Source organism: Triturus cristatus, chromosome 7 (assembly GCF_964204655.1).
Source record: "Triturus cristatus chromosome 7, aTriCri1.1, whole genome shotgun sequence".
Taxonomy (NCBI): domain Eukaryota; kingdom Metazoa; phylum Chordata; class Amphibia; order Caudata; family Salamandridae; genus Triturus; species Triturus cristatus.
Window position 1 is genome coordinate 1801748639 of NC_140590.1, and position 22684 is coordinate 1801771322.

A 22684-nucleotide genomic window follows, 5' to 3' on the forward strand; every position below is an offset into this window, starting at 1 on the left:
TGTCTGCTCCCGGTCAGGTTTTTTCTTCTTTCTGTGTACACGCCCACTGGTCAGGGCTTATTTCTGCAAAGTTAACCCCTTGGTGTCTGGTTTCTTTCTGTTGTTTGACTATGGAGCTGGAAAAGGTCTCAGAGTTTGGAGTTTAATAATGAGGAAGGGGAGGCATTCAAGACGGATTTAAATGCCTTTATTAATAATTCTGTGGAACATGCCGTTGAAGCTTCTATGAAGCGTTTTTCCAAGACTATGGAAAATTCCTTGTTGTCATTAATGTCCAAAACTTTGGCCCAGTCTGCGGGGAATAGCTGAAAAAGAAAGTTGGTACCTTCCAGCAATAAAAGTGTTTCTGTTAATGCATCCCGTGGATTGGATGAGGTTTCCTCTCACAAGGTCGAGGACTTGGTGCCTTCTAGGCCTCCTGTTAAGGAGGGGTTTTCTGTTTCTTTTACCAAACGTAAAGTTAAATCAAAACACACTGAGGTACCTGAGAAATTAGTAATTTCTCATATTTTGGACACTGACGACAATTTAGGTGACACAGATGATGTTTTTGATGATCTTGATGCCAATGATCCCAGTCCTCCGCCTAAGAAAGCAAAAACTGACCCTTTTACCTCTGAGCCCATCCTGGATGCGGAAGGTACTCCAATGTTTGATCCATCAACAATCCGCCATCCTAATTCCACTGAATGGTTTCCTATTTCTCATGTTGGTGAATATATTTCCGCCAGACGGTGCTTGGAAAAAGCTGTTAGGTCCAAACTTAAATCTGAATGTCCCAAACTTTCTCTTCCTTCTAACGTCTCTAGTACTCCCACCATTGACCAGCCTATACTGACCTTCTTTTTCAAGTTTGGGAAAGATCCACTCAAGGGTGTGGATAAGGCTTGGTCCACCTGCCAGGACAAATTGATGGACGTGGTTGGTCCTCTAGCCCGTATTTTCGACCTGGGTGAATCCGTCCGTTTGGACGGCACAGACCTGGATCTTCAGGACATTTCTCTATGGGTTCAACAGGCCTTTTGTCTTCTGGGAAATGCCAATGCTGCCATTACTCATGAGCGACATAAGGGCCTCCTGATCAAGCTGGACCCCAAATTGTCTAACTTGACCTCCTTGGATCCTGGTATCAAAGCCGATGGTCTCCTGTTCAGAGATTCTCTTGTCAAGGATCTTAGTAAATTTGTTTCAACTTTTGCATCCATTGACAAGGCCCAGCAGTCTATCAAGAAGGTGTTTTCCCCACGTGTTTTTGGACGGGCCGGCAGAGGCAGGAGTCGCTTTTCCGGCCGTTCCTCCCACAATCAAGGCTCCAGAGGTTCCTTCAACTCCGGCTACAATTACCAGGAATTCAAACCCCAGTTCTATCCACAAAGGGGCAAAGGTTTCCGTGGCCATGGCCATGGCCAGAAAAACTTCAGAAACAATTTCCAACAAGGTAAGTCATCCAGTTCCTCCCCCTGTAGGGGGTCGTCTAAAGTTTGTCCTACCAAAGTGGCGGTATCTGACTGCAGACCCTTGGGTTCTCAACTCCATCCAAGACTATCTTATAGAGTTCTACGCTCCTCCTTTCCAAACAGATTCCCTCCTCCTCTCGTCTTCACAAAGAAATGGCAAGTCTCATCTCTTAAGGGGTTCAGTCTCTTCTCCAAAAACGCGCTATCCAAGTGGTTCCTCTGGATCCTTCAGGTTTCCTAAATTCTATCTTTCTGGTTCAAAAGAAAAACAAAAAGATGCGTCCTGTTATAAACCTCAAATGGTTCAATCAGTTTGTGGTCTATCACCACTTCAAAATGGAGACCATCATTCATCTCAGAGATTCTCTTCGTTTAAACTATTGGATGGTCAGAATAGATCTCCAAGACGCCTACCTCATGGTTCCTATTCACCATTCCCACAGGAAATTCCTTCAATTTAGGAGTGTCTTACCATTTTTGCTTTCACCAAGATCATGAAACCTGTAGTGACTTACCTGAGGTCCCTCGGGATCCGATTGATTATTTATCTTGACAACATCCTACTGATAAATCTGGACAGGAAAACTCTGTTATTGCACTTACACATTACTCAGTCTCTTCTTTTCGATTTGGGTTTCCTCCTAAACCCCAAAAAGTCTATGCTTGTTCCTTCCTAACAAATCGCTTTTCTAGGTTTTCTAGTGGACTCCTCCACCGCTTCCCTTCCTCTCCCTCAATCAAAGGTTTCCACTATAAAGTCAGAGATTTCCCAAGTGCTTTGAAGCGACTTTATATCTCTGAGATCTCTTGCAAGACTTGTGGGCCTGCTGGCTGCTTCTGTCCAGGCTATCTTCCCTGGTCCGCTCCACTATCGGGTCCTTCAGCGTTTAAAAATCCAACATCTGCGTCGAGGTCTGACGTATTCCGATCTAATTTCTTTGGATCAAGAGTCCAGTTTGGAACTTCAGTGGTGGATAGACCATTTAGATGCCTGGAATGGCAGAACCATTTTCACCTCAGTCCCAGATCTTGTGTTAGAATCTGATGAAAGCTTGACAGGTTGGGGCGCCCGATGTGGCACGATATCGATTGGAGGTACTTGGTCTCTAGAGAAGTCGTGATTGCACATAAATTGTTTAGAGATGCTTGCAGGCTCCTTTGCAATCAGAAGCCTTGCCAAAAACAGAGTATGTTGTTCTACCCTCCTTCGCATGGACAATGTTTCTGCGGTGCGCTACATCAACCATCAAGGTGGCACCAAATCCAAACCCCTGGCAGAGTTAGCAAAGTGCCTGTGGGAGTTTTGCCTCCTCAACAAGATCTGTGTCAGAGCAGAATACCTTCCAGGCAATCTCAACTCCATAGCCGGTTGGCACTCTCGTTTCCTACGGGATACCAGCGGCTAAAGGCTTCTTCCATCCATTTTTCACTCTCTCTTTCAAAAGTGGGGCCCTTTGCATATCGACCTCTTTGCCTCTCGTCTCAATTGACAGCTTCCTCTGTTCTTTAGTTGGCGCCTGAATCCTTCGGCCCGTGCGACAGACGCCTTTCTCCAGGATTGGTCTTCTCATCTCCTTGCCTTTCCTCCTTTTCTCATGATCAGCAGGGTGATAGCTCAAGCGTCCTGGCAACAAGCCTCACTGGTTCTGGTAGTTCCCTTCTGGCAATGCCAGGTCTGGTTCCCATCTCTCCTGGAGATGGCGATGGATTTCCTGGTCCTTCTTCCCTCCTTTAACGACCTTCTCTTGAACCCCTTGGGTCATCCTCACCCTCTGATTCTAGACAATTCTATGACCCTGTCCGCATGGAAGAATTCGGGTCGATCCAATCTGACAATGTCATTTTGCAAGAGACTTCTCTCTTCATCAGCAGGGCTTGGGCCCCAGGAACAACTAAGGCTTACAAATCAGTGTGGTCTTTATGGGCAAGCTGGTGTCTGGGAAAAAATGTCGATCCCTTTTCATCCCGTTTAACTTACAATGTAAATTTCTGGGCTTCTGTGGTCAGCCCAGGTAAGTCTTATAGAACGGTCAACCTGTACAGATCTGCTATTTCTCTCAATCACTCCCCTATTGATAGTAAACCAGTTGGCGAGCATCCCCTTATTTGCCGCCACCTGAAGGGTGTTAAGTTTTCAAAACCTCCTTCACCAAAATACTCAAGATTATGGGATGTGAACTTGGTTCTCAAACTCTTTGTAGATTGGCCGGATAATGCGGATCTTTCCTTGAAAATGCTTTCTGCCAAGCTTACCTTGTTCTTGTGTGTGGTTTCTATTAAACGAGTTTCCGATGTCAAAGCCATGGATGTATCCTCTCATCAATTCACTCCTTCTGTTGTGTTGTTTCATATTAATAGACGTCCCAAATTAATTTGAATTCTGTTTTTTATCCTTATTTTCCTGACCAGCCTAAACTGTGTGTAGGGCTATGCCTCAAAGTTTATGAGCAACATACCTTTGATCTCAGAACGTCCTCCCATTCCCAGCTCCTCATTTCTTTTCGTAAATCTCACAACCCTGTCTCCTCTGCTACTCTTGCCCATTGGGTTTGTTGGGTCATGGAGCTTGCTGGCATTGACGTTTCTGTCTTTGGGGCTCATTCTGCCAGGGGAGCCATGGCTTCCAAAACTTTTTGGGCAGGCTCCAGGTTGGAGGACATTCTGAGATCAGCGGCTTGGTCCAATGACAACGTTTTTCCTATTTTTTATTGAAAACCTGTGATTTCTGCTGTTTCTTTTGTAAGTGATATGCTTTGAACAAGCATAATATGAGCCTCCAGTCTTGCCATAAAATGTAGATTTTCCTAATAAGTTATGACGAAAAGTCTTAATTTTATTAAAGACATGGAGGCGAGTATTATCCCACCTCAACACTTCTAACTTGTGTTTGTCTCTCTCCCTGCAGGGACTCCAGCTTTGCCACCAGCCTCTTCATGATACTTCCCAGTGTCCTGGTTGGGATGGTGCTCCGCTTCTTAGTATTTCCTCTGGTTCTGTGGCTCCTGCTCTTGCTGACGTTTCCAAGACCTTGCTGATGGACTTCGGTCAAGACCTGTTTACTTGGACTTTGGCTTTATGCATTGTTTTTGCTATTGTTCCTCTCATTATGAACTCTTCTTAACTTGCTCGCCGAAGAAAAGAGGGCTGTTCGCAGTCTGACCCTATGTTATATCCAAGGCTGCCTAATCATTGGTTGATGCTGTTGATTCTTTTGTCTCCCATTGGCCAATATGTCGCTTGGCCTGTTGGGAACTGTAGTTTTGTTTGGTTTCTCTTGGCTGCTATTCATATAAAGCAAGATAAGAAAAGCATAATACTCGCCTCCGTGTCTTTCCGTCACAACTTATTCGGAAAATCTACATTAACAACTAATTATTAATTAATTAAACAGAAATTACTTCCCACCCTTTACCCCTATAAACCCCACAACCCGCACCTAAAATTAATTGCATAATTTCCATAATTAATTTTCAATAATTAATTAATATTAATTAAGAACTAATTATACATTAATTAAAAATAAATTACTTTCCACCCTTTACACCATAAACCTCACAACCCACACTTAAACAAAATCACACAATTACCATAAATAATTAGTAATTAATTAGTTAATATAAATTAACAAACAATTATCAATTAATTACATTTAAATTACTTCCCAACCTTTACCCCTATAAACCCCACAACCCGCACCTAAAATTAATTACACAATTTTCATTATTAATTTTCAATTAATTAATTAATATAAATTAACAACGAATTATTAATTAATCACAAATAAATTACTTCCCACCGTTTACCCCTATAGACCCCACAACCCGCACCTCAGAAAATTACACAATTACCATAATTACTTATCAATGAATTAATTAATATTAATTAACAACCAAGTAATAATTAATTAAAAATAAATTCCTTCCCACAATTAACACTATAAAATCTAAATTAAATAAATATATAAAGCATTAATTTATTATAATTACATCTCTTCCCACCATATTCCTCTATAAACCCAGAACCCGCTATGGAAATAAAAAATGAAAAATGTAATTAAAATTAAAATAAAATTCATAACCAATAAAAATTTGACACATATTAAAATGCATAAACAATACTTATATAAAAAAACATACATCACATACATTTAAAATAGAAACTAAAATACATAACGCTAATTAAAAAATCGATATTTCAAACTATATTTTTGCAAATATTTTGATATTTCTTACCTTAAATTCGATATTCTTGACCACGATATTCTTGCTGTCGATAGTTCTGAATCACGACATTTCCAACTTGATATTCTGTCTCAATACCCATGGGAAACCCTATTCCTAATACAATGCTTCACTTTTTACGCCTGCTCCAAGCAGGTGCAGGGTTTTGATGCAGTGGGGTCTTAGAAGTGGCACAGTGAAATATTGTAGATTTCACTGCGTTACTTTCAACAAGTCTTTACCGAGAAGGAACGCCAACCCGGCATACATTATAACTGACGCAGGTATATTGTGGCATAGGGCTTTACAAGGTGATGAATCTCCCTACATGCTTCACGTTGCAAATAGGCAGCTACGTGGCACATTGTTTACGCTGCTGCTGTGTCACTTTTTGTGATGCAAAAGTGCTGCAAGGGGTTTGTAAATAAGCCCCTGAATATGAAGGGGCTTATTTGCAAGAGCCCTGCGTCACTGTTGCACGATGTAAAGTGGTACATGCGTGACACAGGGCTCTCCAAAAGATTTATGAAGCCCGGCATGTGGGAATTTAGTTTACAACTGAACATTATCTGCGCCATCTTGCCTCTCCCCAGCGTCACGCACCGGAAACGTGCGACAGCCATTTTAGGCACCCCACTCTCTCTCCCAGCTCATTACCGATCACCAGCGCGCCCCTCAGGCGCTGCGAACATCCCCCGCGCGCTGGCCACCCCGCTCTCTCGTACATGGGCTGTAAAACCTCTCCTTCTGCGCAACCCTGCCATGGAATCACACCCCGTGCCTGACCAACACTTCCTTTTCATCCCATACATGGTCATACATCCTTTCTGATAACCCCCTTCCTCCGCGCCCGATTGTCCGAACCGATCCCAGGCCATCACCCAGCCCTGCGGATGCAGTTTATTGCCCCTACTGTAAAGGAAACACCCCACATCAAAGGGATTACAGTAGATCAAGGCCCCCCACCCCCTGAGACCCGACCGGTCGCACACACCCCCGGGAATTGGCGGAATGTCCAGCTGTGTGATAGCCATCTCCTACTGTGGGTGGGGTGGGGACTTCCACTGTAGATATGTGTGGGAACGAGCTTGAAGTGGGGATTCTGAGGATGTTCTTTCATGTATCAAAGCAACCTCAAGAATGTGCCATGTATGATAAGCCTGCAATAAAGTCATAAACCTGCGTATAAGAGGCCAGGCCTCAGAGATGTGGTTAGAGCACCTCATGACGATACCTTGCTGTCTGACCTGATGTGTTCTCCTCCGGAGAGAATAAAACCTTGTTTCCTGCCTTCCAGTCTCCGGCGCCTGCCTCTTTGTTGGTTTAGCATCGAATGGTATAAGAGGCGATTACCGCCGGGCAATACTTGAAAGGTTATCGACCACGACTGCCGCTACAATTTAACAATTGGCGTCCCAAGCGTGGGGCCCATCAGCGACGTGTGGACCCAGTGAGAGAGGTCCCGACGACAGAGTGAACGACTGCAACGATCGGGAGAGCTCCTGCCCGATAGACCCTCGTCTGGCAGCCGATCATCCGAACTTCACTAGTTCCGAGCAGACCTCTCTCGAGTGATCTACGGTCCTGACTGGGAACCATCAGGAGTGCCGCGGCAAATACGGAGAGTAGAGGACCATCGGGCGCTGGAGGCGGAAGACGAGAAACTGTCCACGCGGTCCGGGTAAGGTCGTGAAACACGACAAATTGCGAAACGATTGATTGATTGATTGAAAATACTAGTATTGCTTATTGATTGTTCTCTTTGAGATATTCGCTGTCTGCAAACGGGGAGGAGTAGAAATACTCTCTCTCTCCCTTTGCAGATAGTGAAGGATAGGTAACGCAGACTTTTGTCCCCATTGTAACCCGTCGTGCCTATTTTTATCTCCCCACTGATTGATTGTCCGAATATTGATTGTTTTGAAGGATAGTACTCTTTGAGATATTCTCTGTTTGCAAATAACGTAGAATAGAAATATTCTGTCTAGTCTTTGCAAATAGTGAAGGGTAGGTAACGCAGACTTTTGTCCCCATTGTAACCCGTCGTGCCTATCTCTTTCTCACCATTGATTGATTGATTGTCCGAACACTAGTTGTTCGATATTGGTTCTTTGGAGGTATTCTCTGCTTACAAATAACGTGGAATAGAGATATTCTACCTAGTCTTTGCAAGCAGTGAAAAGATAGGTAGTGCTGACTTTTGTCCCCGTTGTAACCCGTCATGCCTATCTTCTCCCCACTGATTGGTAGTTGGTTCTGCCCGGACCGCTTATTAGAGACGAACCATCCAGCTCCACTGGAAGACACCCCTAATAAGGACATATTTACTAAATATGGATTAGTCGCTGTAGCTTACAGCAAGCTAGGGAATAAAAATCGCTATAAAGAAACAAAAATAATCTAGTGAGACCAGTGAACCGCTGATGGGACCCTTTTTTTGACCCTACAAACACAAGAAAACGCTAGGAAATAGCCCTTTACGAGGAATATGAAACTAGGAGGAGGAGCCAAGCCCACGGTCGAGGTAGCCACGAGGTAGCTCGGCTCCGCCGCTCTCATTGCCTAAAACATGTCTGCCTTACTGCCCACCCCGCCTAGTAAACGCGACAAAATCCTGCACCAACGGAAGCCTGCTGGTACCCACTATTGACGTCCCCGAACTAGGCTAGATCGCGCACAATTGGGCTATGTTATTTTTCCGATTACGCAGTAACATCCTTGTGCTCGTTACCAGATTGCAAATATGTACAACACTCCAACAAAGTAGTATAGTTATAACATTTTAATAACTTATAGGTATAACAACACGCCAACAGGGTAAACACATTAAAACACGTTTTTAAACAACTATTTACATGACAGTCCTCGCCCCTCCTTCTTCGAAATAGCAACATTGGCCTGTTTTGGGCGGTCCTTTTAGTTGGCTTTGGGCTATAAAAGACCTGCAAAATCCATCGGCCTGTGAGGCGGCATCAGTGGCGGACGATTGTGCGAGTACCGGAGGCTAAGCGCAGCGCCGGGACCCTGGCAGCGCCAGGGTAGAGTCCACTACGTTGTACTGGCCTTCCCATTCTCTGCTTCTACCGGCAGCGAAGGGTGCCCTGGCAGGGGGGAAGCGACGCGGACGGGCCTCCCCCGCCTCCCCAGGTGGAGGCTCGCCAACAGAGAAGGCACCCCTGCCGATTCACTCGCTGGCCGGCTGAGTGGGCGCCCCTGCACTCACCGACCAGCTGCAGCAGGACAGCCATTCAAGTCTTGCCTGCCGGGTAACCACTCAGGCGCGGATCCACTAAGATTGCCATTAGCGTTTCACTCGAGAAATGGGCCCCCGTAGCCGAATGATCGAGGGACCCACCCCGGTGGCGATACCATCGAACTGCTGCTGTCGCTGCCACTGGACTTCCGAGATGGCGGTTGGTTCTTCAGATTTAAGCCCGGCCCGCTAAAAAGACGGCTCTGGACTCGGAAGCTTGTCTGCTCGGGCGTGGGCCCCACCCTTGAAAAACACCCTCTCAGCTTTGCAGATTCTGCGGGAGTCATTGACATTCGACTCCCGTGGACCTCCGGTGGGGGCAATCGCCGCTATTTGCTTGAATATTCCACATTAACTTGTCCTTGCCCCGGGCGGCAGCCATCTTGCCTCCGTTTGGTGCCGTAAAAGAAAGACTGATTCAGGGCGACAGCGGAAGAACCCGCCTGCTGTCCCGCCCCAAGGAAGGACCACGGCATCGCTACAAGACCGCGGTGACGCCATGCTGACGCAAGCTGACGCTGACGAAAAGTTCTCGAACTACCGAAAGGGATTCTGGTCCGGCAGCTAGTTAGTGGGAAGACTTAGACTGTGCACTGGACCCACCCGACCTCGCCCCAAAATGGCGCCGAGACGCCTCTCACACCGTGGCCGGCCTGAACGGTTGTAGGCCTGTATTTGTATACTGACATTGTTTTAAATAAAGGGCTTCTTAAAGGAATTACGGAATCAGTGTCATGACAAATCATCTAGGTTGGTAAAGGTTTTTGAATAAATGATTGTTACTCCCAAGCAATAGAAAGCAGATAATGCAGACCCCATTTGCCTGAATTTTTTTTTGATTAACGGAATTTGTACCCGTCACACCTGTCTTTTTCCAAGAGTTGTCAGAAAATGGTCGACTATAGCTTAAGGTATATGCCGAATGCAAGGTATTGTATCTTGCACCATAATATACGACCGATTGAGAAATACATGTACGACCAGGGAACCCGAATTTAGGAGATGAATGAAATAGAGCATCTTTGTATATCGGAAGAAAAGAATAATAGGTCTGTGGTATTACCCACTCCTGCGGCTAGCCTGGTACGTGGTAAGTAGAACTTTTTCGTGTCTACGGGCGCTAATGTACTTTGAATACTGCACATCCCCCCCCCCTCTTTTCCCTCTCTATAGGTCACGACGAAGTTCCGACTGAAGAATGGAGTGGGCATGGACCGCACCGTGCTCAATATAGGGAAAAACATAGACAAACGTTGTGGGATAGTGTGCGAAGTGCAGACTACCATTGGGAACATGAAAAACTGTATGGTATGACTGTGCATGTGTGCTACGATTATACGGTATGAATGTGTATGCATTTCATATACTTGGGTCGCTTGAAGAGAACGTCATCGTATAATTGAAGTGCTTGTCTATCGATCAAAGGGAGGGGAGTAAAAGGTCCGACACCCCCCCCCCCAAAATAAATTACAAAATACTGAAAATACGCAGCGTGCATAGGAAAGAGGACAGGAAAAGAGAGGTCCCCATACTCAACGTAGCCCTGTGTCTCCGTCTTAAGTTTCTGTGCTTGATGTATGTACTGTCACGCCCTATCCGGTATTTGTGTATACGTGATCACCGACTTTATGTCTTTCCCCCGCTTGTGTTTTATTACATAGAACTGACCCGTGCTACTCCATGTTGTGTGTGCACCAAGTAGCCTATTATCGTACACATATCTCTCTCTCTCGTTTTGTGTCATACGTATGCCAAATAGCCTACTTGATGCGCACGTCTCTCTCTCTCTCTCTCTCTCTCTCTCTCTCTCTCTCTCTCTCTCACTCACTCACTCACTCACTCACTCACTCACTCACTCACTCTCACTCACTCACTCACTCACTCTCTCTCTCTCTCTCTTACTCTCTCTCCCTCCCTCGCTGAAGGCTCTCTTGCCCTCTTTCTTTTTGAATAATTTAACGACACTATACCTCCTCAGTATATGTATAATTGGCATAAAACACGGTGGTGTTCGAACAAATTGACAGAAACAAAAACGACCGTACTTTACCACGTTACTACCTCTCCTTTCTGCAAATGTTGAACTTATTTGGCTGAGAAAGAAAGGACAGGTAAGACGACTGATGTCTCCCAATCTGGCCCTCATCACGGGGACTATTTGTCAGTGGTTTTCGTTTTTAGAGCTCTAACGACACCATCTCCACCGCCCAGAATTGCCCCCGCCCAATTGTTCCGAACTAGAATGTCTAAGCACCCCGTCCTCCCAGAATCACCCCAGCTCTGTACTAGCCGTCCCAGAGTATTTCAAGCAAAACAGCTGATGACTTTGTTCTCAAAAGGTACATCGCCTAAGCTGATGAGGGTTACCTATTGTCTCCAGCAAGAAAAATGTTTAGCTTGTGTCCCTCCCCGAAATAGATGTCTGCGAATCCATGACAGTAGCACCTCGCACCTTTTTTTTTTGCAGTCCTCGGAGGAAAATGTGTATTAACAGAACTTGTGTTAAGATGAACGAGTCTCTACCGGAGAAGCCGGTTCGAATTTTTGCTAGACCAGAAAGTTGACAGATGTCAGGCTTCCTGCAACGATTACAGGGCACAGGAATCGACACCTAGCAGGCCAGACGATGGAAATTTGCAGGAACACCCACAGAAACCTGCACCGCAGCAATGATTAATAAACTAGTAACATGCACCGAAATAGGAGTTAATAGACATCAATCATACAGCGACCAATAAAAGCATTTCCCCAACTACTCGGTGGTTGGGAGAGAGGATGAAGTGTGTAAATGTCTTTCCTGCCAACTCTCTAAGATTTTGTTTCTTGTACTCATTCAAAGATAACCTGCGGCCATCGGAAGAGAGGGGTCGGACGTGACGCACAGCCTGGCTGCGGACCATAGAACCTCTATGGCATCGACCAAGGGGGGGGAGCAACGAAGCAAAAAGGGCGTGAGACGAGGCACCATTATCAGCATGATAGACGATAGAACGAAGGGCTATTTCGAAGCCCCCTGCTCGCTGACCAGCGTGCCTGAAGTCCCAACCCGTCGGGCCCGATTGATGGGCCCAGTGCTGAAAGATTCTGCTCTCCTTGGTCTGCTTTTTGATCCGATCCCACTCCACCCCCTCTTCCCTCGGCATCCCAAAGTACGCCACACCCCTTCTCTCTCTCACTCTCTCTCTCTCTTATATGGATTTTGAATTTGACTTAACAACAGAAGAACAAAATGCGGGTACCCCGTCTCAAGGTACCTATGATAAAATGAGTTAGGGAACAGGACTGTGATCCGAGAACCACGAATGGTCACACCCTGCTACGTGAAAACTTGGGTTTGAGCTGGACCTTAGCTCCACCGCCGGTGCTCAACAGTGCCAACAAAAGAAGAAGAACAATAAGAGCTTACCAGTGATGGCTCGTTATAATAGGACACTGGAAAGAAGAACTCCCTTCCCTGACTGTAACTCATGTTAAGTTGAATTCCTCTCCCAACCGCTTTTATATTGACTATCTTCCAATCGAGTTTTCGTGATATTGCATCAGTCACTTCCGACTGTACACTGATAAGTTAAGAAACTCTAACTTTGTATAATGACATTTGTATAACATCAGCTTGATCCACGCGAAGTCCAGGCCTTAAGTAAATGGGCGTAATTATCCCTTGTTTTACCGAACATTTTTCAAGTATCGAGTTTGTGTTCTAATGAAATTCTGTATACGCTACGCCATCAACTGTCACGTCAACCACATGTAACTATGTACAATTGTGTCAGATTGCTCCCGCCTGTCCTAAGACTCTGTACTTTTAAGGAATGCATGAAAAAACATTTACGATATTATGGCTAAAAGGTTAACGAAGGTGAATGTCGGCCAGGCAAGCTGGCGAGATATGTTAAAAGGGAGGACTGTGGAAATTTAGTTTACAACTGAACATTATCTGCGCCATCTTGCCTCTCCCCAGCGTCACGCACCAGAAACGTGCGACAGCCATTTTAGGCACCCCACTCTCTCTCCCCGCTCATTACCGATCACCAGCGCACCCCTCAGGCGCTGCGAACATCCCCCGCGCGCTGGCCACCCCCGCTCTCTCGTACATGGGCTGTAAAACCTCTCCTTCTGCGCAACCCTGCCATGGAATCGCACCCCGTGCCTGACCAACACTTCCTTTTCATCCCATACATGGTCATACATCCTTTCTGATAACCCCCTTCCTCCGCGCCCGATTGTCCGAACCGATCCCAGGCCATCACCCAGCCCTGCGGATGCAGTTTATTGCCCCTACTGTAAAGGAAACACCCCACATCAAAGGGATTACAGTAGATCAAGGCCCCCCACCCCCTGAGACCCGACCGGTCGCACACACCCCCGGGAATTGGCGGAATGTCCAGCTGTGTGATAGCCATCTCCTACTGTGGGTGGGGTGGGGACTTCCACTGTAGATATGTGTGGGAACGAGCTTGAAGTGGGGATTCTGAGGATGTTCTTTCATGTATCAAAGCAACCTCAAGAATGTGCCATGTAAGATAAGCCTGCAATAAAGTCATAAACCTGTGTATAAGAGGCCAGGCCTCAGAGATGTGGTTAGAGCACCTCATGATGATACCTTGCTGTCTGACCTGATGTGTTCTCCTCCGGAGAGAATAAAACCTTGTTTCCTGCCTTCCAGTCTCCGGCGCCTGCCTCTTTGTTGGTTTAGCATCGAATGGTATAAGAGGCGATTACCTCCGGGCAATACTTGAAAGGTTATCGACCACGACTGCCGCTACCATTTAACAGGCAAAGTCACCCTGTAAGCTTTGAGTAGACTCATAAATCATGAATAAGGCAACTCAGGGGCATATTTATAAGCCCCTATCACCACATGAATGTCACTTTTTACGACGTTTCTGTGACGATAGAGTCTCCTCCTTATTTACTCAACGTGTCTTAATGCTGCCTTGTAAATACAGCCCCCTTTCGCGCTATGTATAGCGTGAAAGGAGAAGGAAATGGGTGTCGCTGTGGGCGTTCCACCGCAACACCCATTGATTTTGACGCTGCCCCATATTTACAAGGGCAGTGTAAATATGGGGCAGCATCAACATTAAGACCAGGGAAAACTTGCTGTTTTCATGTGTGCTGCGTTGTGTAGCACACATGGGAACAGCAAAAATCCAATGATTGTTTATGTACAGGAAGGTCCCTCTTCCTGCACATAAACAATAATTTAAAAAAAATGCTGTTTTGCAATTTCTATGTGTGCTGCATTAAGCAGCACACATAGAAGTTACAAAACAACATTTTAAGATTGTTTATGTGCAGGAAGGGGGACCGTCCTGCACATAAACAATCTTCCCCTCAACGCAGACACCCTTGCACTTTGGTGCAAGGGTGCCTGCGTTGGCGCTAGGCTGCTAAGTTTAGTGCCAGCGCAGGCAGAAATGCAGGGCTGCACCATATTCTTGTAAAGATGGCACAGCCCAGCATTTCTGAAGTGGTGGAGTGTGACGTTAAGCCAGGAAGGCTAACACCTCACTCCGCCACTTCCCTTGTAAATATACCCCTCAGTGCAAATTACTGTGTCGCCTCACTCCGTGCCTAGGAGGCGTTCCATGGGTGTTGCAGTGACACTCATGGAATTTGATGCTGCACCTGATTTACAACGTGATGTAAACCTGGGGAAGCATCACATCCGTATGCATCGCAAGGTGAAGGGTAACAAGGAGAAATATGTTTATTTCTCCTCATTTTTTCCTCTTTCCACATTCGGCAGCACACATAGAAAGAGGAAAATGCCTTGTAGGATTGTTTTTGTGCAGGAAGATTCCCCTTCGTGCACAAGAACAATCTGGCCTGCAATGGAGACACCCTTGTAACATGGTGCAAGGGTGCCTAAGTTCGCGCTAGGCTGCCAAAACAGAGCCAGCGCAGGCAGAAAGGACAGGAATGCACTGTATTGCTTAAATACAGATAATTCCTGCCCTTTCACTTTGACATTGGGCAGTGCCGGAAGATGCCTGCTGCTCTGCCCTGTCCAAAATTCCAACAATGAGGTCCTCACTTTGTAGACTTTGCTTGCTGCAAAGTGACACAGAACCGCTTAATTGGTTTTTGACTTAAGAAAAGGCCGCCTTTCCAGCACTAAACACCTTTTCCACACTGTAGTGAGTACCCATGCAAGGCTTTGTGTTGCTTTGAGTAAGCAGAATACTTTAGTAATTCTGGGCCTTAGTTTCCATCCAAGATATGGAGATCAGATCAGATTTAAGATTTTTCACGACCTCACATCACTTGATGCAGCCTGGCACTTTGAATGAGTTGTGAGAAGGTTGGACACTCGTTAACGCAGAATTTATTTATTCACTGCCGATGTTGAGTATAAACATAAATGATAAACCTTTTTTTCAGCTGTTTACTGTATTTCTATAATGTAAGATGCGTTGTTTGATGACATATTTCATAGTTTACTGCAACTTGTGTCTGGTTATTTGCAATGTCTATTTTCCTGGAAAATTGGCAGACAGTACCATATATTACTGAGTATGTATAAGCGTGTACAACATACTTTACATCATTATATTTTTACTTCTCAGTTTTGACTTGGGTATTAGGAAAGATTGTGCATAATACTCTTGTAATTGACGAAATTCAGTCCACAGATTATCTGGCATATGTAGTGGTACATAAAGGAGCAAATAATAGGTGCACCATTTTTTATGCACTGTGAGAAGTCCTGTTGGCAGCTGCCAATGTCCACCTGTTCACTGAAATCTCTTATAACTTCTGAGAGTCAGGGTCATAGCTCACCCGGGGCTAATCCAGCTCTGTATCATCCATCGATCATGGGTGAAGATCCACCAGATTGCCCTCAGCCTGTTATCACTGCAAGCAGATGAGGTACAATGGATTAGACTCATGGACCACATCCACAAAGATTCCTTCAGGATCCTCAGTTTACCTCTAGATGGTGAGCAGCTGAACAGTCTGACTTCCTTTAGTCTAATGTTGGAGAGAGCAGCAGTCCATGAAGACAATCACACTTGGATTTATTGAGAGCAGCAACAGCTCCCTACTTTAAATTCCATGTACTGACTTTGGATCTGTGTCATTTTTGAAATCTTCTGTTCCATATATTGTTGTGTTGAATTTGATTTATCAAAGTCTGTGTGGAAGTAGATTAAAGTTTTGTCATGTTCTTGTGGTCAACCTTTGAGGTGTGAAATCTCACAATAATGAACACTGGTACTCTTCTGCTACAAAACTGTTTATATTTGTCATTCTAATGTCCATAGCTGAGTTAGAAATATTTCTTTTTATTAAACAAAATGGAAAAGTCCCTCTGCGTGACAATGCCACAACTTCAAGAGAGGAATTTCACAGCAGAAGACAAAGGGCCTCATTTATGAGTTTTTGCCGTAGGGCAGCCCCGCAGGCCTTCTGGCTGCGCTGCCCTACGGCAAAAGAAAAGGGCAGGAATGTGCCATATCTATCACATAGGGCACATTATTATCTTTTTCACATGCGCCGGCACACAATGGGCTGCCATGCACCAATGCAGGCACCTTTGCACCATGGTGCAAGTGTGCCTGCACTACGGGGATGGTTATTTTTGTGCAGGAAGGGAAACCTTCCTGCACAAAAACAATCACAAGAGGATTTTTACTCTGCAGTACACATAGAAAAATGAAAACTAGGAGAAATAAATATATTCCTCCCCATTGTGCCTCCCTTATGCCTCACCTGGGGAGGGGTACGTTTTTCGCAATGCCTCAGATTTACTATTTCTCGTAAATCTGGGGCAGTGTCAAAAAGCCATGGATGTTGCTGGGAATGCCCCCAGTAACTCGCACTGCATGCCACTTCACTGCAGAAAACTGCATTAAAGGGAAACGATATTTACACAGCAGCAGTAAGTTAAAAAAAAAAGTGGCTTAGTGCTGCCTCATAAATATGAAGCAGGCTCCTGCGCCACAGATCGTCACAAAAAGTGACGTTCCGGCGGCGCAAGGGGCCTAAAAAATAAGGCCCAAAAATAGAATTTTTCTGGCTCTGATTCTCCCCACAAACAAAAAAAATACTATGGGCCCGATTCACAGAACTAATCTGAGACAAAATCCTAAACAAACGCAATATATAATAGTCACATAAATCAATTACATAGAAAATAATCAAAGATTTAGAATACACAAAATATTGACATCAACTCTCCCACCCCACTGCAATAGAGATCTATTAAAATTATGAACTCAATAACATAAACATATGTTTCCAACAGTCAGACCATCTCATACAATCCACATTCATACACATCCAATAAAACAGATTACAACACAGTAAGACAGAAACCTAGTCAGAAATGTTTTCTTCCCCTCCGGCGTCTGAACTTTGTTTGACACACTCTGCCTAGCTTGTTGTCTTGATTATTTTCTATGTAATTGATTTATATGACTATTATATATTGCGTTTGGTTTTTCCTTTGCTCTGTACTCGCCAATGAGAAACAAAAAAGAATAATAGGTGAAACAATAAAAAACTTTTTGTACATTATATTCTTGAATTTTGTTCCTAATTTTTCTTTATTTCGCTATTTGTTTTATGTCAATTATGTTTGGACTTTAAATTGCTTCTCTTCACTGGATTAAATTCCTTTCATTAGTTTGAGACATATTTATGTCCTACTGATATCCCTTGGCAGGTGACACCTTCTTCCCTTTTCCTGAGGGTGGGTTCTTTGCGATTGGTGTCTCGAGAGTCTCAGCCATTATTCATATACTCGGGGGCCCTTCCTCCTTGTCTTGTAGTTTGTTACCCCAGCACTTTTGCTATTAGGGTTTATTATCCATTTATTGGTTGCTTGTATTTACCTTTGATTCCAGTTCTCTTCACCTATTTTCTGTGTTTGTCCCTCCTTCACATATAATTTGGTGTTTGGTGAGCCCTTCTTTCTCCTCTTCTCCTTGAAGGACATTCATGGATAGCATTAAAATGTTCGGATTTACGGACGAAGACTTTGCTAGATAATTAGGACAAACATCAACGAGTAATAGGTACTTTACTCTTTCTAAGGGCCTAAATGATGATTGGATCAAACTCCTAAACTTGAAGAAAAAGGCCAAGCGTACGGAGTCACACGCCAACTTCATGTTGGAATATCTTAAGGCAGGTACTATCCCGATTGGCCTTAGAGTTCGCAACATACCTGGACTATTTGTCGAAGTTAGAAAATTCCTGGAAAAGTGGGCACTTATCTTCAATCGCTGGTCCCGCAATTGGATGATTTTAATTATTGAAACAGCTAGGGAACTTGTTTCTATCCTCACAAAAGAGATAGAGGAATTAGAGGATAAACTTAAACAGGGCAACCCATTGGAAGAAGCTAAAAAGAAAATTGAAGAAATAAACATTGAGCTAGATTCCTTTTCGGAATACTTGCTTAAACGAAAAACTGAGAAACTCCGTAAGGATATGCGTTTTTTCTCACAGGCAGAGAATTATTATTATACTTCCAGCGGTGGCTCAAATTCCCATACCCATCAGCATGGGAGTCAGCATGGGGGCCGCCTGTGCCCCTAGTGTAGCCAATCTATACATGGGCCATTTAGAACAGAAGTTCATATACAACGGGATCGCGCCTTATTTTGAAAATATACTTTCATGGCATTGATACATCAATGAAGTTTTTTTCATTTGGAAGGTGATGAGGGTGATCTCGACCAATTTTTAGAATGGATCAACTTGTTTGATCACAACTTTAAATTCACCCCCCAAAAAAGTAGAGAAGGTTGAATTTCTCGATCAATGAATAGAACATAGAGACTAACTTATTGCTGTATCCCTGTATACGAAACCTACAGCTATCATCCACGCTGTCAGAAAGATGGGACTCCTTTCAGTCAGTTCCTGCGCTTGTGTAGGAGCTGTACTAATATCCATGATTTTGATTTTCATGCGGACATTCTCAAAGGAAAGTTTTCTACTCGAGGTTATCCTAAGAGACTTATCCGGGATTCTTATAAAAGAGCTAAATACTTTGATAGAGACACCATGTTCAATCCTAAAACTGAGTCTTCAGATACGAAATTGGTTTGTGTGATCCGCTACTCCAATCTGAACCATAAAATACAACACGCCATATATTCGGAGTGGCATTTGCTTAACCTTAGGGATGATGTCCCCAAGATTCCCAAACCCACCTTTGCATTCAGACAAAATAAGAACCTTTGGAATTTTCTAGTGAGTGCCAAACCGGAGAAAACTGACACTTTTCTCCCGAAAATCCATCACTGGAAATACTCCGATCAGAGGCAATCACAGATGCGGTAAGTGCCAGGCCTGTGTTAATGCCATTGTTGCGGACCATATTAAAATGGGACAAAAGACCATAAAACTTACACAAATGACCAACTGTAGAACCACGATTGTGGTATACTGTATCATTTGTCCTCACAATCTTTGCTCCATTGGCGAAACAGGGAGAGAAATCAGGATACAGATCAGAGAGCATAAATCCAACATCCGGACGAAAAGAACGTCCACTCCTTTGGTCCAACATTGGATACAGATGGGACACACCGAAATGGACCTCAAATTGACTATTTTGGAAAAAATCTCTTCGGAAAGAGGACGAGATGAAAATAAGGTCCGGAAGACCAGGGAAGTGTTTTCGATCTTTTTTATGAATGCTGAGAAACGGGGATTGAATGAAAACATTTCCTGGGAACAAGCTATCTGATTCTCTGTTAGGTGTCCCCCTACCCTTCTACTACATTGCTGTGATTAGCCAGGATATGACTGTTTTTCTGTTTTGGGGTGTTTTTTCTTCCCCTCCGGCGTCTGAACTTTGTTTGACACACTCTGCCTAGTTTGTGGTCTTTTGACTCTGGCCATCTTTTTCCTTGGTAAGCACTTTTTATTATCTTGGTCCATTGCGAATATATTTGCTCTTTGTTGTTTTTTTTTTCTTTTATCTTTTAACTGTTTTTGACGTAGTTTTTCGTTCTTTGGACTCTGTCCATTTTTATGTATACCTCTTATTTGTTCGATTTATCAGACGGTCGGTCTTTTAGCTCTATTGGGAAGGAACCGCCTCTGGCAATGCGATTTGATTACGGTGTGCCTCGTGCCCGCTATCAGGAACCAATATATATTCAGCGTCTGGAGATGTTGGTCACCTGACCATCTCTTTTGAGGGCGGGTTCATGAACTTTGTTTGGAACTCCTGGACGCCGCTTTTGCCATTATGGTTTTCCTCTGAGGACACTGTCTTCCCGCTCGCCTCGTGATATCCTTGAATTTCTTTGCGACGGCGAAGCTCTCCCCAGGATAACCGTATCCGAGTGATACCATGGGATTGATGAGGTAAGAACTTTAGCCCAGCCGGTTTTCTTCCCTTCTCCTTCTATGAGAAGTTACCCCCTTTATCTTCTTTTTGTGTGGGTTGGGTACCACATTATTTGATCAGCCTTCTGCTCTTGTAAGATTTTGTAATGTGGGTAAAGGCGTACTATTTTATGTTCTTATGAACATCCCTCACCCCGTTTATATGGTTTATATGGTTTTATTGGAGCCTCCTGATTTTACCGATATCTATCGCAGTCGGCCATCGACCTTTGACTGCATTCCAGTCGCTATCCTCTATCGAAGGCCTTCAGTGTGATACTTCTACGCAGGGTTTTTTCCTTTTCGTCCACGAAGGTAAACATTTCTGAGATTTGGGTCTGCCGAGTACTTAGTCACAGCAGAGTTTGGGTGATTCTACTATAGTATATTTAGGTCATTTCTTGCCTTTTGTGTTCTAGATTCTTACTCAAACCAAATCATCGGATCTCCATTACATACAGTTCCTCTGAAGACCCGCCTTTTCTGCTGCCTACTCTGCGAAGTTTTATACTTCTGCTTCATTTTTAGAATTCTGTTATTGTATTCAAAGTATGTTATTGTGATCTTTATTTGTTCACTTTTATGTGTCACATTTGTTTTTATTATCCTTTAGTGCACTGATATTCTCCCTAACTCTTCTGTTTCTGTTTTTGTCTATTCTTGGTATGGATTCATTTTTATATGGGTCTTTGTCTATTTTCTTACACAAGTGTTGGATTGTTTCTCTTTTTTCTATTGGAAATGCCTGTGAGCATCTATGTTTATTCCTTTGCACATATTGCTTTATATCTTCACGGGTGAAGACACTGGATCACTTAATTTATTTCTGTAGGTTAGTTCTGTTCATCCAGGGGAGATGTGCTTAACTCTGTCTTATTTCTCCTTATAGTGATTTATGGAGCACCCGATTTGAGAAGTTCCGAATTGTTATTGGGTCCTCTTTGTTTGGAATTATTATTTTTCCCGCCCCGCCTTAGTGCTCTCTTCTTGATTTCTAACCTAATAATGCCCTGAGGAAGGTGATGGCTACTTGCTAGCCTAGCACCGAAACGCGCGACGGCACAGTGCAAGACGGAAACCACAGCGTGGTATATTATCCAAGAGCACTAACTGGATACATTTTTGTCAGCCTACCACCACTGTTACATATTTCTGACTAGGTTTCTGTCTTACTGGGTTGTAATCTGTTTTATTGGATGTGTATGTATGTGGATTGTATGAGATGGTCTGACTGTTGGAAACATATGTTTATGTTATTGAGTTCATAATTGTAATAGAGCTTTATTGCAGTGGGGTGGGAGAGTTGTTATCAATATTTTGTGTATTCTATGTAATTGATTTATGTGACTATTATATATTGTGTTTGTTTTTTCCTTTGCTCCGTACTGACCAATGAGAAACAAAAAAGATTAATAAGTGAAACAATAAAAAAACGTTTTGTACTTTATATTCTTGAATTTTGTTCCTAATTTTTCTTTATTTCGTTATTTGTTTAATGTCAATTATGTTTGGACTTTAAATTGCTTCTCTTCCCTGGATTAAATTCCTTTCATTAGTTTGAGACATATTTATGACCTATTAATAGCCTTTGACAGGTGACACCTTCCTCCCTTTTCCTGAGGGTGGGTTCCTTGAGATTGTTGTCCCGAGAGTCTCCGCCATTATTCATATACTCAGGGTCCCTTCTTCCATGTTTGGCTGATAGAGCACTTGACCAGAATGGACTCATAATTATGGGGTTTGCTCACATGAGCTATAGATTCAATATCCGAAAATCAAAAATTGCCCACATCAGTGTCTAATTTTTGGGATACGAGCTGTCAAGTGAAGGCAAGAGCCTCACGACACTTTTTTTTTTTTTTTTTTAGAAAAATGTGAGTTGCTCCAACCTCCAATGACTCTAAAAAGATTGAAATCCATATTAGGATTTCTAAATTTTGGCAGAACAAACATTCTATGACCTTATACCTCCAGACTTTTCAGGTACACATTGGACAGAGGAATACACAGAAACTTTACGTTCCGTACAAGCTGACATGATGGCTTCCAAACACTTACCCACGAGTAAACACTACAAACCTGGTGATCCGTGTAATTGCGGGTGCACCAGGGTACACAGATTTCACGTTCAACAAAGGTGATACAGTGCCGATTGCATATAAATTGCATCTCTATACAAATGCTGAAAATATTCTGACAGCTGCAGTGAGAGAGCATGCCCTGGCACAAGGGAATCAAATTATTGTTGCGACCCCACTACCGACCTTAAAGGAAGTTACAATAGCTAGTGTGCCAAAAGAAAAAGCTCTACAACGAATATGGATACAATGGGCAAACTCTTTCACTGCAACAGATTTAGATTACACATTTCAATCTACATTACAAACACAAACATT